A 16,235-nucleotide genomic window follows, 5' to 3' on the forward strand; every position below is an offset into this window, starting at 1 on the left:
GCCTGCTCCGGACACTTCCTCCATAAACAGGGAACTGTTATGCTGTCTCTCGAGTGCCCTGGGTCCCCAGCACCGGGACAGGGCCTGCTGCACTGAGGGCGCTCAGGTACCTGAATGGAGCGACTGAGTAGACGGGGATGAGGAAGGGGTGGATGGACGGATGAGGGAGGGACTGAGCTCGGAATGAATGCCTGAGAGAATGAATGAGGGGAAGAAGAGACAGATTCCTGCGGGCATCCTCCCTCCCTCCCTCCCTCCCTCTCCAACCCTGCCTGCTGGCGCAGCCCCTGGGCGTCTGCCTCCCAGCTCCTCCCCTGCCATCTCCCTCCTGTCCACCGGATCCCACGGGGATGAGGAGAAGGACGGGATGAACAGGCGGGGTCGCGGGGACGCGCATGTGCCAGGAAGGGGCGGGGCCGGCGCGCCCTGGGGGGGGGCAGGTCACCCCGTGTCCACACCCCCACCCCCACCCCACCCCCGCGCCGGCCTCGAGTGGCCCCGGGGCCCCGAATCCGACCCGGCCCTCACGCCACGGTGACCCCGGGTTCCAGCCCTTCCGCGTCCCCTCTCTGTGGGACCCGTCCTCAGTTTCCCTGGAAACCTTGCCAGCCCGGTGGGACTGAGCGACGTCCAGCCTCTGCCCAAGGTCGGCCCGACCTCGCTGTCCCCACCGGCCTCCCTCCCTCTCTCCCTGGGACAGGGCCTCGCTATGTAGCCCAGGCTGGCCTTGAACTCACAGCGATCTTCCTGCTTCAGCCTCCCAAGCGCTGGGATTATAGGCATGCGCCACCACGCCCTGCAATTCTCTATTTAAACAAAAAATTCATTTCACTGTGTAGTTTCAGGTATGCAGTCTGCCACGAGACCGATATAGACAGCAAGTGGTTTCTATAGTGAGGGATTGGCATCTCCACCAGCGCAGTTTCCCATTCTCTTGTGCCAAGAACGACTCAAAATCTGCTCATGCGGCAAAAATCGCAAGTGCCGTGGAGTTCTGCGAGCCGCGGGCCTCGTGCCCCACATCGCCAGACTGGAGCCTCTGGCTGCCCCGTTGCCACCTCCGTCTGTCGTTTCTCTGCGAGTTCAGTGGGGCCGGGTCTCGCAGCAGACGTCCCTGGCCAGCGCTAGCTCTGCTGTTCATACCAGGAGTCAGACCGCAGCTCCACGGGGCACGCACACAGCCCCTCCACTCTAAGTCTCGTCGCTGTCTGTTCTTGGACTAGCCTTGTGCTGTGGTGGCTCACAGGTCCTGCTAATGTCCCCTTCCCTACTCCCTATAGGGTCTCGCTATGCAGCCCAGGCTGGCCTCAAACTCATGGAGCTCCCCCTGCCTCAGCCTCCCGGTGCTGAGATGACAGGTGTGCACCACCACGCCCGGCCATCCTGTTCCCACGTCTACCATGGCCAGCAGTGGTTTGTGGTATTTGTAAGCAAAGATGCAAAGCACACGGAGGAGGGTGAGCAGGAGGGAGGAGATGGGATTGTAAGGGAGCTGCAGAAACCGGACATGGTGCCGACTCAGTTCGCAGGAAAAGGAGGGAGAAGGAGGGCAAGGAGGCCACAGGCTTCAGGGGAGGGAGGGAGAGGACCAGGGAAACTGAGGTCCTTGGGTGATCGGGCTGTCCTGGCCTGGCCTGGCTGGTCCAGAGCAGAAGCCTGGAGGCTGGGTGCAGGCGGGGGGAGCATCCGTCCCTCTGACTCCTCCCAGGAGCTACCGCTGTGGAGCTCGAGAAGCCTAGAAACCGTAAGTTAGACACACTCACCCACTGCGGCCAGGCTTACAGACAGGGAAAGAGCAGAGGACATCTCAACACATGCAAGCAGGATAAACTCTTGTGTGAGCTCCCATGACAGCAAACCCTTCCTTCGGCCCCCTCCTCCAGCCTCCCCAGTGTCCCCAGGCAGCAGGGACGCACTGTCTACCCAGGACTCTCGGAGCCTTGGACCTCGGGTCCCCACAGACCTCTGTGCCCGCCCGGCCCCTCCGCAGGCTGAGGAAGCCGGGGGGAGGGGGGGCAGGTCACAGGGCCTGGTCAAGGTTCAAAGACCCCCTGAGTCCTCATTTCTCCTCGCCATGTGACTTTAGCCACAGTGCTGTCTCCTCTGGGCCCTGGAGCCCTCTGCACAGGGGAAGCATCGGGCTGCTCTGGGTTCCAAGGGACAGCACTTGGCTGCATAAGTGAGGCCCTGGTTCCACCCTCAGCTCTGCAGAGAAAGTTCCCTCTGGTGAAGGTTGCCAGGTGAGGATGAGGGAGGGGCTCTCATCCTGAGGTCCTGAGCGCTGCAGTCCAGGGACCTGCATCCAGGTCACACGGCTCCTCCAAGCAGCACCCGGGCTGGAAGATGGCACCAGCGAGGCCCAGCTAAGAGGATGCCGGCGGGGCCCAGACATCCAGCACCCCAGCCAGGAGCATGGCCACGCGGAGGCCCAGGATCCGGCTGGCCGTGGTGTGGACGGAGCAGATCGGAGTCCCCTGCCCGGGGCTGCAGGCCAGGAAATTCCATAGGCGGGCACTTGGGGTCTGGAGCATGGGCTTCCAGCTGCTTCCGGACTGGGCAAAAGCCATGGGTGGCGATGCCTTGGCCCGGGCTTGCTTCCCAGCCTGGAAGCACTGTTCACACAGCATTTCGCTCATCTGATTGGAGGGTTCTTAGAGGGTCTCTCTGCGTAGCCCAGGGTGGCCCGGAGCTCATGGCGACCCTCCTGCCTCAGCCTCCACTCCTGGCACGTCATCCAGTCTGAGGAACAAGCAGGGTGGCAGGTGAGGTCAGCAGGGTCAGGGAGGAGGTGAGCGCCACCACCTCCCAGGCTCAGAGTGCGAATCCCAAGCCTCTGACAAGCAGCCCCGCATCAGCACGGGGCGGGGAGGGGGGAGCCTCACACCAGCCCAGGGAGGTCTCAGCGCCCCCAAATCTGTCCTTCATCGTCAGGGTGTGTGGTTGCCCGAGGAACAAGCCCCTCTATGCCCCGAGCGCCCCACTGTCCAGCACATCACTCACACAGAGGCCGGCAGTCCCCGCCCTGGGCACCCCTCCAGCTGCTGCCCGGGGCCCCCACGCCTCCCTGGCTGCGCTGCTGCCCAGAAGGGGCTGCATGGCCCTGGTCCCACCTCCTCCCCATCTGCCTCTTCTGTCCGTGCCCCTGACCAGCTCCTGCCCTCTGCTCTCGGGCACCCACCCACCACAGACCGGCGCACTAGGCGCCCACAGACCCCCGACCTCTGTCGCTGCCCCGCAGCCCTCGGTCTCTCCTGACAGACTGTGGGGGTTAACTGTTCATCTCGCCCATTTCTTATTAATCAAAGCCCTGCCGGATGGCCCACCCTCGCCGTTGGTCCACATGCGGGAGCCACACGCAGCTGGGCTGCTTCTCTGTGCAGCCCCAGCCCACAGCGGGCAGGCGGGTGGCTCCTCCGACACTGGCCAGGGAGCTGCCTGCCGGGGATTCGGTTTGCAGACCCACAGGCCAGGAACTCAAGCTTTTAAAGGAGAAAATAGAAATTCCTAGAGGGACAGGCTGGAATTAGGAAGGGTCCAGCAGACAAAACACATGCGTGGGGGAAAGGTGGCTGCTGAAGTGGCCATCCCGGTTCTCAGCCACCAGAGTAGCAGCTGGGAGGGACCCCCAGGGCCACACCCAAGGTCACGCAGCCAGTGGCAAGGCCTGCCCAGCTCCCACTCCTCACAACCCAGGCTCCGGCACTTCAGAAACTAAGTGTTTGCTTACAAAAAGGAAACTGATGGGGAAGAAACCACCGTGATAGACAGCAGCCCAGGACACTCGGCACTTAAGATGCAAGGTTTCCTGCTAGGCCACAGGACACAGACCGAAATTAATGCAAGTCCTGGCTCTGCCCTGGCTTAGGCTTCGCTCTCCCAAGGACCTGGGGGATCGGGAAGTGGAATCCGCAGGGGAAGAACAGAAAAAGCCAAGGCTGAGAGGGCTGTGTTGGAATGCAAATGGGCTGAGCTGTCCAAGGGCCCAGCTCACAGACTTCCTGTGAGCCCCAGATGAGGGCAGGGACTGAGACAGCTCCGCCCTGCTGCCTCCCCTGGCCCAGCCTCAGCCACAGCCACCAGCAAAAGCAAAACATCTCTGCCCAGGGAACTACGCAAAACAACTGTGGAGCAGACTGGTGAGCTGACAGGTGAGCAGGCACAGTATTACAAAGACTTTCCTGTGACAATGGGAAAACCGGAAAGGTGTCAGCTGTGGCCTACAAGAAAGCACAGGAAAACCAAACATACGCGCTATCAGTGAAGGCGACACTTGTGTGAGGAGCGTGCAGTTGTCCTGTGTGAAGTCTGCCTTGGGTGTGACAGCTGAAGCAAAGCTTATTTCTGTTGTAGAGTTCTATTGGTATTTTCATTGTAGTTCACATAGGTTTTTATTTCTGATGTTATCTTTTAGGCTTTGTGAGCAAGTAAACAGCTGATGTGAAAATGTGGATGTCTATTCTAAACGTGCAATACATATTAATAATGTAACGCTATGTCCCTGTTAACTACACATTGTACAATATAATAAGATCCTCCTGATAAAACAGCAAGACCAGCGAGATGTGAAGTATGTCCTGGAAAAAGGCCAGGGAGGGCCAGGGATTCAGCTCAGTGGTTCCTCCGCCTGCCTCGTGAACACAAGGTCCTGAGTTCGATCCCTGGTACCCCCCCCCAAAAAGGCCAGGGAAACAAAACACGTGCCGTCAGTGTAAGCGATACGTGTGTATGGAACGTGCTGTTGCCAAGTGTGCAGACTGCCTTAGGTGTGATAGTTGAAGTGAAGATGATTTTTTTGTAGAGTGCTACTGTAGTTTATATAGAGATTTATTTCTGTTGTTCTGTTTTAGACCTTGTACACTAAACAAGCAGTCGATGTTGAAAATTGTGGTGCTTTTTTATAAACACTGAATAGACATTAAAAATTCAATACTTTACTTTTGTGATTTTTTTTCCATTAAGTTTATTGGTACATTCAAGGTTGTGTTTTTTTCTATTACGTACTCATTGCCTAATATAATAAGACTTGCCAAACTAAAGCTAGTAATTCATCAATAGAAATATTCTAAAGAATAAGAATGGCAATTTACGACAAACTCAGTGTCAGGCTTTGCGGGTAGGTCATGCATGAAAGCTGTCTGGTTGGTACCTGGCTGAGCAATGGGCTGCAGCTCATGTTGCTAATGAGAATATGTGACTGGCAGACAACGAGGAGGTGAAGTTGTATTTGAGAAGTGCTGCAAAGTGCTCTAAGCTGAAGACGACCCCAGTTGCTGAGACAGGCCCGTGGCAGGCACAGGTCTCTGTGTGTCCTCAAGCCCAGGTGTCTCCACCTCTGGTGACCGCTGTGCGCTCGGGTGGGAGCCCCACGTGACTGGGGTAGCCATGCACAGAGGCCCCGGAAGGAGGCGCCCAGCTCGGCCTGTGGTTGCTGACAGTGCCCAGGGTGGGCACTTGAGATGGAACAGCAGCTGGGCCCTGCTGGACCTGGCCCAGGTCTCCTGCTCTGGCCTCCCTCCTGCCTCCTCTGTCTTCTCAGGACACGGACTATGAGTGAGATGGCTTCCTGTTAGCTGCAGAAACAAAACGCCCTGCACCTGTATGCTGGCATGCACCTAGAATCCCAGAGACTCAGGAGGCTGAGCCAGGAGGATGGCAAGTTTGAGACCAGCCTGGACAATTTAGCGAGACACTGTCTTTTCAAGGTTTTTAAAGGTGTGGGGCTGCAGCTGGCGTAGCACACGCGAGTCTCTGGTTCCACTGAGCTCACCGACCGCATCAGTGACGGCGAACCTCTCAGAGCTTTCCATGGGCCAAACAGCCCGCTGCAGCCCGCGTGCCAGAGCTCCGCCTCCCCCACAGTGCCTGCTGCTGCTCCTGCAGTGTCGCTCATCGTACTGCCCGGCCTGCCATCTTGGGAAGTCAAAAAGAAACCGGGGACAGAACGGAAGTTAAAGGGGGAACTGGTTTGGGAAATATAGGAAGAAAACAGGCTTCCGGTTACCCGTGGGCCCTGGCCTGGAGCTGCACGTGGGTGAGCGGACCGTGGACGCGTACGCAGTTGTTCTGTGGCCGTCTATCACAGCGGCTCCCTGGATCTAAACCAGTTCCTCTGCATGAAGCATTTAAAGGAAAGTGAATTTCAGAGAAAATCAGTTACTGCGCACTTTGAAATTCCTGGACACTTGGCCCTGAGTGTGGGGAGGGGTGGGTACCATATTGCAAGGGGCCTCCTCTCCGGTCAGAGTCTCGCTGTGTAGCCCTTGAACTCACGGCGATCCTCCTGCCTCCGCCTCCCAAGCACTGGGACTGCAGGCGTGCACACCATGCCTGGCTCACACAGTGGTTTGGACGTGAATGTGTCCAGATGCCCCTGCTAAAGGCTTGGTCCCTGCCGGCGCTGTAGAGGACCGTGGGACCCCAGTGCCTCCCTTCCCTCTTGCTTCCAGGCCTGAGGCAAGTGCCCTGCTGTCCCACATCCTCACTGCCACCATCCATGCTCATCAGAAAGGAGAGACAGCCCCACCCGCCTCGGCATGGACTGCAGCCTCTAAAGCCGTGAGCCAAAATAGCGTGGAGATGCAGGCCTGTGAGCCCAGCACTCAGGAGGCTGAGGCAGGAGGATCTCGACTTCAAGGCCAGCCCAGGCTACATAGCAAGACAAAAACAGACAGACAGACAGACAGGCAGGCAGGAAGGAAACAAAGCAAGAGGTCAAGAGATGCAGGCCCCCAGCACCGGCCACACGGCCACCCACATGCATGGTCCCCGCAGAGGAAAGGGATCCAGGGGGAGGCGCGGGGCTCTTGAGTGCAAACAGCATGAGCAGCTCCCCACAATACAAGGAAAGCACACAGGAAGTGGTTGGGGTCAGTGGAGAGTGTTGCTTGTGTTTGGCGATCCTCCTGCCTCAGCCTCCCGAGTGCTGGGATTACAGGTGTGTAACAGCATGCCTGGCTGTGTTCGGGACAGGGAGGACAGGGGAAAGGCTGGAGCTGTTTCCCTGGGGCTGAAGCCCTGGGGTAGCAGTGGGGGACCTGGGGAAAGGGACCAGCCTGCCAGGGCATCCGCTCTCGGGCTGCCCCCTATGCCCCACCGCAGGTCCAGCAGGGCCCGGGTCCGGCCTGGCTGGGACCATTGGGGGCTGTCCTGAGCCCCTGTCCTCACTCTCAGCCCAGTGGAGACCTGGGCCTCCAGCAGACCCTGGGCATGGGGTCCCTGGGCCCTGGTCCCAGCCAGGGCAGGCAGGAGGGGCCCCAGGTGACCACCTGGCCTCTGCTTGGCAGCCAGTGACGGACGGTGACTCAGAAACCACGGAGCTCCTGGCGGATGGGCTCTTATAGATCACACCCGCTCCTTGTGGGCAGCAAACCACAGGCTGCCTGTGAGCTCTCGGACCGGGAGCCAGGCCCAAGAAGAACACTCTGCCCTTTATGTCTTCATTTTCCTTCCCAGCACTGGGGAGGGATCCCAGGGCCCTCCGCACTGGGCTAAGTCCCCAGCCCTCTTTAGTTTTTATTTTGAGACAAGCCTTACTGGATTCCTAAATTACACAGTCGGCTTGAACTTGCGATCCTCCGGCCTCAGCCTCCCACAGAGCTGGGATGACAGGAGAGCACACCTCACCCGCTGCCCGCCAGATCTTACAGCAAACAGACTCAGCCCCTGCTCCAGGAGACACAATTGCACCGGGGGCTCTCGGGATGCTACAGGCATCTGGTTCTCTCCCCGGACCCTCCTCCAAGGGGCCCTGGTGTGCATTCGCAGTGGCTATTTCTCAGTGGCACTGTGGGCCCGACCTGGGCCTGGGCCTGAGCTGTGTGTGTGGCAGGTGGTCAGCGCCAGACTCACCGGGCTGCAGATGGCAGGCACGAAAAGGCAGCGTCTGTACTGACCCCATGGGGACCATTTCTCTGGTCCTCGTTCCTGAACAGCACAGCACAGCAGCTGTCTACACTGCGTCACCGCTTCCCTAGGGAATGTGAGGAACCTAGTAACCATTTAAAGCCTACAGAAGACAGTGTGGGGATGCACACCTGTGATCCCAGCACTCGGGAGGCTGAGGCAGGAGGATCGCCATAAGTTTGAGGTCAGCCTGGGCTACAGAGGGAGACCTTGTCTCAAAATAAAAAGATGGGGCCTGGAGGCCCGGAGACCCGTCGCCTCCCAGAGAGAAGAGAGCCTTGCAGCTTGAATGGGTGGGCTCTGGGCTTGCGCTGCAGCCTCGTGCTGAAGCCCTCCCATCTAGTACCACTGCTACCCCTCAGGAAGCCCTCCTGGAGGTCCCTTTCCCGCACACATGTCCGCCCGCTGTCCTCTGGTCTCACACAGGTTTCATCCCTTCTTGGTGATCCTGCCTCCTCCCCAGCCCTGCTCCCCCGGGAGATTTATTGTTGTGTAGGCAGAGAGGAAACAACTCACAGCAGACTGACCGTGAACCTAAAGTGCAATTTATTAATTCACAGGGAGACCTGAAACTACCCAGCAACTGGGAACCCTGAGGCCAGCCGGTCAGCACACTCTTTTGGGAGGGGGACTACGGGGAAAGGGAATCAATAGCAGAAGCTTCTCGGTCAGCACAGAGTCACGTGAGGGGCTGACACTGACAAGGAGGTGAAGCCTGGTGGGCCACGGCCCTTACAGCCGCCTTCCTGCAGGCTGGGAGATCCCAGGGGCCTGAGGGTGACCCCGCCCCGCGGCTCTGGATGGTTCAGTCCATCGGAGACTCCTGCCCAGCCCAGGGGCTCTTCCCTAAGGCAGAGAAAAGACAGGGATCGTGTGGTGCAGGGTGTGGGCTGGGAGGCAACCGATACTTGTTAGCAAAGATCAATAATTCACTCACAGATGAAACTCCAAAGCCCAGAGAGAGGAGTCAATGACGATCAGCCAGGATTGGTGGAGACAACACTCAGAATCAAACTGGCTTCCTCCAAGGAACGCTCCTCCCTCCGCAGAGCAGCTTCTGTGTTAACAGAGAATAGTTGTTGGTGGTAATGGGATTCGGGTGATATTTCCTGATTGTTTTGTTTTCTGAGACAGAGTCTCACTATGTAGCCCAGGCTGGCCTCAAACTCTTGGTGATCCTCCTGCCTCAGCCTCTTGAGTGCTGGGGTTGCATGTGTGGCTGGCTCAAACTAGTTTTTTGTCCCTTAGTTTAAGTAAGAAGCTGAAGAAAAGTTTGTTTCAAAACACAAGGCACACGCCTGTCATCCTAGCAGTCTGGGAGGCTGAAGCAGGAGGATCGCAAGTTCACATCCAACCTGGGTGATGTAGAGGCTTCGTGAGACCCTGTCTCAAAATGAACAATAAAAAGAGGACTAAGTGTGCAGCTCAGTGCCAAAGCCCTGGGTTCAACCCCCAGTACTGCAACACAAAAAGAAAACCAAGTAGACACCCACCACCGAGAGAAGAGGTGAAATGAAAAAGAACGGAAGTGTGGCAGAGGGGCAGGGACATCCCTGGGGGAGGCATCCGCAGGTCCTAACTGAGCCTGCGGCCCGGGGGTGGGGCCGCTCCTGTCCAAGCCAGGCTGTCGCGCCTGTGGCCGCTGGCTCTGCATCCTGTGTCGGATCCAGACTGCAGGTCAGGGGCTCAGGGCAGACCGAGGTGGGAGGCCAGGAGCAGCCTGGAACCCAAGTCCCCAGGGCTGAGCCTCACCTGCGTCGGCTCCATCGCCGCTGTCCCTGGTGCCTAGGGGGGCCGGCGACCTCCCGGAAGCTCAGCATGTCCGCACCTCGCCAAGGGTAAGGGAAGCCCAGCCTGGCGTGCGGCACACATCCATCGTCCCAGCACTGGGGAGGCTGAGGCAGGAGGATGTAACCAGGAGCCCAGGGCAGGCAGCTTAGCAAATTAGGGAGACCCTGTCTCAAAACTGAAAATGAAAAGACGGGCTGCAGTGCGGGCCAGCATGGAGTTCAATTCCCAGTAACTCAAGAAAAGGGCGTGGGGCGGGCCAAGCTGCGCTCTGCCGCCAGGTCAGCAGGCCTGTGCCACGTGTTTGAGCTACAAACCGCTGCCTCCCTCCCACCCTAAGGCCCCCCCAGGGTCCCCCTTGTCGCCCACCCTAACCGCCAACACCAAGGAAAGGAGCCAGTGCAGCTAGGGCACCAGCACACAAAGTCCCACTCCACCTGATGACCAGGCAATTCCACGGCTCAGCCTCTTTACTGCTGGAAGACAATGCCCAACACCCGCGGGATGAGAGGGGAGAGGTTTATCTTGGCTCACGGTTGTCGAGGTTTCCGTCCAGGTCAGATGGCCACAAGGCAGGTGTCACCGAGGGGCCTGGCAGAGGGGGCTGCTCCTGGCAGGGCTGGCAGGAGGCAGAGACAGCAGGGAGGAGCCAGGAGGGAGCTGTACCCTTTCCGGCCATGCCCCCCAGGACCACCTCCTTCTGGCCAGACCCCGCCCCTTCCGGCCAGGCCCTGCCTCCTAACAGAACATTCTCCTGGGACCTCTACGGCCTCATCCACTGGGGAGAACAGCACCCAGGACCCAATCGCTTTCCAAAAGCCCCATCTCTGAACACCTGAGACTGGGGGAAACTTTAAATCTGAACTGTAGCAGTCTATCCCCGGCCTCCCAAAAGCTCCTGTCCCTTTCATTATGCAAAATGCATTTGGTCTATCTCTGAGCATCCCCAAAGACTTAATATTTCCAGCACTGCTCAAAATCCAAGTCCAAAGTCTCCTCTTAGACTCAATGCAAACTCTTAGCTGTGAACTTCTATACAAAGAAAAGAAAAAGAAAAACTCCCAATATACATGGCACAGGGCAACCATTCCCATTCCAGAAGGAGGAGCAGAGGGATAGGAGGGAATTGGACCACAATGAAACCAAAAACCTGCAGAGTGAACATTAAATCCCCGAGCTCCTGTCCAGACTGGGGCAGGCTGTGGGGAGTTCTGAAAGGCTTGGGCAGTGCCACCCCTGCAGCATCCCTGGTTACAGCTCTTGTGGCCTCTCTCTTGGGCTGGCTCCACTCTGGCTGCAGTTTCCTTAGCAGAAATTCTGTACTCCTGGCACCTGCAGTTTCCTGGGGTCTCCACTGCACCTTCAGTTTCACTCACAGCTTCATACTTCCCCCTCCCAAAGCCACACTGCCTGGCCTTCCTTTGAAATCTTGACAGAAGCCTCCATGACCCACAACTCTTGCATTCTACATGCCTGTAAAACCAGCACCTACATGGATGGTGCCATAACAGTTGCCTGCCAGCTGGAGCAGTAGCCTGGCCCCCTTGGAACATGGCTACAGTGGCCTCTGAGTGCCTGAATGGATGAACTTGGGGAAGATACTTCCCTAGTTGCCCTGAGTGAGCAGGGCACCCTGGGGCTCTCTTCTCAATTCAAGTTCTTTCAAAGAAAGTTAAAAAGTTTTCCACCCTTGAACTTCTGATGGGTGGGGTCTGGCCAATTCCTGAGGTACCTGCAAAGCATCCTTCCTGTTGTCCAATGCAAAGAACCTGGCTTCTTTTTATGACACTAATCTTTTCAGCAACTACAGTGTCCTAAGCCCCAACTTTACAGGTGCTTCCTTTGTGCCCAAGCTGTACACTTTCCACACTTTCTGGCTCTGCTTTTTACTCTCAATTCCTATTGTAATTTTGGCTGAAAGGAGTAAGGAGAACCCAGGCCATATCCTGAATGTTGGGCTCCCTTGAAATTTCCTCCTCCAGATTAATTAGTCCACCACCTTTAATTCAACATCACACAAAGTCTTAGGACAAGGTCAAAATGTAGAGAAGTTCTTTGCCAAAATGCAACGTTTGACCCCTAGTCCAATTTCCAACAGAGTCCTCCTTCCCATCTGAAACCTCATGAACTTGGCCTTTACTGTCCACATTCCTAACAGCATTCTGATCTTCTAAGCTCTAGCTAGAATTGCCCTTTAAACTATGCATACAGCCTTCTAAGGTTTCTCTAACCTGATTCTCCAAAACATTTCCAAACTTCTCTCATAAACCAGTTCCACAGGATTCTGAACCATGGTTAGATTCAGTCACACCAATCACCCCACTCCTGGTACCAACTTTCTATACTAGTCAGTTTTATCAACACTGGAACCAAATACCTGACACACACAACTTAAAGGAGAAGAAGTTCATTTTGGCTAATGGTTTCAGAGGGTTCAGTCCCAAGGAAGAATGGTGGAAAGCACTGTTGGAAAGGCTGCTCAACCCATGAATACTCTGTTCCAGGGCAATCCCTAGTGACCCACCTCCAACCAGGCCCCACCTCCTAACTGCAAGTCAACTATATTGCCTCCATGACCCAATCATCTTCCAAAAGCCCCACCTCTGAACACAAGAGCCTGCTGGGGGTCATTCTATCTCTAAAACATAATAGCACTCCAGTATCAGTGGATTAATCCATTGATGAGTTCATGGCTGAATGTACTGTTAGGAGGTGCCACTTTACTGGAAGAGGCAGGTCCCGGGGTGTGACCTGAAAGGGTATTTTTTTTGTCCCTCGCTCAACACTTCTCTACTTCCCAGATGCTTTGACATGAGCAGCTTTTTGTCCACCATGTCCCTCTGCTATCCGTTTCTACTTTGGAGCCAGCCAATCATGTTTTCTTGTTTGGTTGGGGTTTTTTTGTACCAGGGATCGACCTTGGGACCTTGCACTTGTGAGGCAGGCGTCTGAACCACTAAGCTAAATCCCCACCCTGCCAATCATGGATTTTAAGGTGAGCCAAAATACACCTCTCCTCCTGTAAGCTTCAGGTGTCAGGTATTGTTCGGCACTGAGCAAAGTGACTAAGACCAATGCCCCACCCCGTGCCCATCACCTTCCAAAGGCCCCACCTCTGAATATGGGAGACTTGGGGAGGGCATTTTAGATCCAGATCGTAGAAATAACAAGCATTAACTTTAAAATGGACTACAGGCTCCTGGGCTCTCTCCCCAGAGACCTGATACCATTCTCGGGAGAACTCTGCCTTTTTCCTGTTTCTTCCCTCATTTATTCCCCGTTCTGCAGAGTCCATCATCCTTAAATTCATGCAAAAGCCACATTTTTCAAGGATGGAAAACAGCCAACTTCAATCCAACTCTCTGGGATTTGTAAAGGCAAATTCCCATCCAAAAGAGGCACCCACAAAGTGGGACCTAATCAGATAAAGCTCCTTCCGAGCAGCAGCGCAGTAAGGTGTGTGTTATCTCTGAAGTTGAATTGCTTCGGGTTTCAAGATGCCAATGGCCTAATGGCTTCCCAGTTTTGTGGACCATTCATTCCCTTGGGAGCTGCTGGAGTTGCAGCCTCTCTGTGTGCGTAATGCTTCCCTGCATCCCAGACTCCACTCATGTGCCCTCTCCTCGTGCAAGCAGAATCCAGCCTTGGCCACACCGGTCGTCCTCTGGGAGCCACGTCTCCTGAGGATGAAGCCAGGACCCGTTCTCCCTGGAGAGATGCAGGAAGAGCCCGGGCCTGGAGGCACAGGGGCCAGGTTTCTACCACATCAGGTGCCTGATCCCCTTCCCTCCTGGTGACAGCAGATGCACTTGCTTCCGGGTGCAGCCAGAAGGGCTGCTTGTGCCATTTCTCTGGGTTCTGACACCTCCCAGGGGTGACCGAACAGCAGGGCCGCTATCAGCTGCTCATCAGCCCCCACCCAAAAGACAGCAGGGCTCAGCCAGAAGGGACACCTGAGCGATGCCACCAAGCAATTAAGGAACAGGACTCAGGCCCAGCACCTCCGCAGGGAGGGGCGGGGGGCGGTGGTCCAGGACTCCACACCGAGCTAGCCCCGACTTCAGATAGGGCGCTGTGGGTGGGGCTGCACTCAGGTGACAAGAGGGGCAGAAGCTTCTTCCTCCTTCCGGTGCCCAGTGGAGCCCACAGTGCCACCCCGGGAAGGAGAGGAGAGAACTGAGCCAAGGAGGAGGCTCAGACAGGTCTGTGGTTTGCGTGTAGGTGTCCCCAAAGCCTGGGGTGGAGGCTGATTGGATTACGCGGCTTCCAGCTGGCTCGATGTTAGGAGGCGGGGCCTGGCCGGAAGAGGCCGTCACCGTCCCGAGGGCAGGGCGGGAAAAGAAGGTCACAGCTCCCTCCTGCCTCCTCCCGCAACTCCTTCCTGTCCCCCACACTGAGAGCAGCTTACCTCGGCCAGGCCCGGTGCTATGCGCTCCTGCTCTGGAGCAGTGACTATGGATCAGAAGCTCTCCGAGAAGTGGCGGCGGGAGACAGAATCAGGGCCACACTGGACTTTTGTGACCTCTGTCGCCCCTCAGCTCCCTGCCCCAGGCCAGGAAGTCGGCTTGGGGTGAGCGGCCTAGTGGGCCGAGTTCAGGCACGGAGTTGGGGACAGCAGGAGCTGGGAGATGCAGAGCCACGTGGCGTCAGACAGCGGGAGAGGTCAGACGGCCCCTGCGTGCGTCCTGCGTGCGTCCGGCACCCGCAGGCCCACGGGACGTGCCGGAGGCCTTGAGCTCGTAGGCTCGGCCCCTCGCGGGATCAGGGAGGCTCCCCCACCACACCGGCCTGTCCTGCAGCCGCCACAGGGGGAGGAACTCGGATGTTGGGCTGTTGTTGTGTCTCAGACTTCTGCAAAGGCGGCACTGCTGCCAACACCTATCTGCGCGTCCAGATCGGCGAGTCCGCGGCTGCCTTCTGCGGACGTGTGGTGCCCAGTGCTCCAGCGAAACCTGAGTCCCTTCGGCCCAGACAAACGCAAATGCCAGCCAGCGAGAGCAACGAGGAGTAGGTGGCCAGAGCGGCGCTCACCCCCAGAAGTGAAGACCGTGCCCGGCTGCTTATTTCGACCGAGATAAGAGTAATCTTTCCAATCCCTGGGCAGTTCTGCGGCCTGGGAGTTCCTAGGACCCAGCCGTCATGGTCTTCAAGATCGACGCTTCTAAGTGCGGGACAAACGGGCTCAATTCCACCCTATGAGAGCTTGCATTTGGGTCTAGGAAAAGACTCTGCAGAGAAATCCGTGCCATGCATAATTCGTCCACATCCGTTTTCATTCCGGGCAGAGCTCTGAAATGCCCCAGCACGGCTCGCTCATCAATTGAAAAGTCCTTCAAAATGAGAAAATATGGTTTGTGGTGGTGGAAAAGCTCCCTCCGTTTTTGGACGGAATAACTAAAAATACTTAAATGGTGAAGTTTACTTTGTGTAGTTAAAAATTAAACTTTTCAATTTGGTTTTTTTTTTTTTTTTTTTTGATACTGGGCGTTGAACTCAGGACCTCAGGTTTTCAAGGCAGGTGTGGTGCCACTGAGCTAGATCCCCGGCCCTGTACAAAGTTTTCTCAAATTGAAACATTCACCCGTGCTTCACTCACCCCTGTACCTCTGGGCCCACTGGCTGGATCTCCTGCAACTTGCACCCCCAAAATAACTTGGGGGCACCCTTCCCTGGCCACTCACTCTGTGCTGGTTGGGCAAGTGTGACTCACAGCCCAGCCCAGTGCTTTTTTCTTTTCTTTTCTTTTTTTGGTACCAGGGATCAAACTCGGGACCTTGCACCTGCAAGGCAGGCGCCAGAACCACTGAGCTAAATCCCCAGCCCCAGCTCAGTGCTTTTGCCAAGGTGAGGGTGTTCCTGTCACCCCTACCTGCCCCTCAGCACCAGTGCCTCCTCCCCATGCTCAGGGCCACACAACCAGGTGTTCAGGGTCCTTGGAGGGAGGGAACTTGCGCTCTGCGAAGCTCCTGAAAGATGTCTTGGCCAAGCCCAGCACACTGGAGGCTGAGGCAGGAGGATCACCAGAGTTGAAGGCCCACCTGGGCTACAAAGTGAGACCCTGTCTCAAAAATAAACACCTAGCTGGAGATTTAGCTCAGTGGTTCCACCACCTTCCTCTCAAGCACACGGTCTGAGTTCGATTCCCGGTACAAAAAATTTAAAATTAAAAAATAATAATAAAAATAAAAACCAAACAAAAAAATGAAAGACGTCTTGGCCAAAAACCTGCAAAAACCATCTTCACCAGTTGCCGGTGGGAGACAGGGAAGGGTCACAGAGAGGAGCCAGAGAGTGGGCCAGGCCGCGCTGTGTGGGGAATAGTGTGCAGCCCCCACCAGCCACCCCGCTGGGTGCACCTGAGTCCTGGAAAGTTTCTGTGTCTGATGCAGGTCTTGCCCCAGGCAAAAAATTCTTCTTGTTTTTTTATTTTAAATTATTAAAGAGGTGATGGCTTCTCACAGCACAAAAGGTTAAACTGTGAAGAGTCAGGCTCGGAGCAGGGGGCGTAGCTCAGGACAGCCACCCCCCCGGGTCAATCCCAGCTC

At 56.5% G+C, this 16,235-nt stretch overlaps 1 long non-coding RNA gene across 1 annotated transcript; it reads right to left on the reverse strand.

Annotated features, from left to right (window-relative positions):
- Positions 1-8,442: 8,442 nt before the first annotated feature.
- LOC147820742 (uncharacterized) lies at positions 8,443-16,027 on the reverse strand. Its single transcript, XR_015448252.1, has 3 exons — positions 9,655-16,027; positions 8,840-8,959; positions 8,443-8,748 (listed from the first exon to the last, which is right to left on the reverse strand). It is a non-coding gene; the product is annotated as an uncharacterized LOC147820742 (long non-coding RNA).
- Positions 16,028-16,235: the final 208 nt, after the last annotated feature.

Source organism: Heterocephalus glaber, unplaced genomic scaffold, assembly GCF_053883595.1.
Source record: "Heterocephalus glaber isolate CG9 unplaced genomic scaffold, H.glaber_assembly_v1.0 deba00001805, whole genome shotgun sequence".
NCBI classification, from domain to species: domain Eukaryota; kingdom Metazoa; phylum Chordata; class Mammalia; order Rodentia; family Bathyergidae; genus Heterocephalus; species Heterocephalus glaber.